Here is a 912-nt window from a genome sequence, read left to right on the forward strand (position 1 = left end):
TTCGTCCACTTCTACTACTTCCTCAATATCGTCCATTTCCTCCACTTCCTCCAATTCATTCACTTCCTCCACTTCGTCCACTTCGTCAACTTCCTCCACTTCGACAACTTCGTCCACTTCGACAACTTCGTCAACTTCGTGCACTTCGTCCATTTCGTCCACTTCGTCAAGTTCGTCCACTTCCTCCACTTCGTCCACTTTGTCCACTTCGTCCACTTCGTCAACTTCATCCACTTCCTCCACTTCCTCCACTTCGTGAAGTTCGTGCAGTTCGTCCACTTCCTCTATTTCGTCCACTTCGTGCACTTCGTCCACTTCGTCCACTCCCTCCACTTCGTAAACTTCGTCAAGTTCGTCCCCTTCATCCACTTCGTCCACTTCCTCCACTTCCTCCACTTCATCAACTTCTTCCACTTCGTCCACTTCGTCAACTTCGACCACTTCCTCCACTTCTTCAACATCATCCACTTCTTGCACTTCCTCCACTTCATTCACTTCCTGAACTTCTTCCTCTTTGTCAAAATCGTCCACTTCGTCTTCGTCCACTTCGTCCACTTCGTCAACTTCGTCCACTTCGTCCATTTCGTCCACTTCGTCAAGTTCGTCCACTTCCTCCACTTCCTACACTTCCTCCACTTCCTCCCCTTCCTCCACTCTGTCCACTTCGTCTACTTCGTCCACTTGATCAACTTCGTCAACTTCCTCCACTTCCTCCACATCGCCCACTTCGTCCACTTTGTCCACTCGTCCCTTCGTCAACTTCATCCACTTCCTCCACTTCATCCACTTCGTCCACTTCGCCAAGTTCGTGCACATCGTCCACTTCCTCTATTTCGTCCACTTCCTCCACATCCTCCACTTCGTAAACTTCGTCAAGTTCGTCCCTTCATCTACTCGTCCACTTCCTCCACT

This window comes from Vigna umbellata, chromosome 9, assembly GCF_029865625.1.
Source record: "Vigna umbellata cultivar VRB3 chromosome 9, Vumbellata_1.0, whole genome shotgun sequence".
NCBI lineage: Eukaryota > Viridiplantae > Streptophyta > Magnoliopsida > Fabales > Fabaceae > Vigna > Vigna umbellata.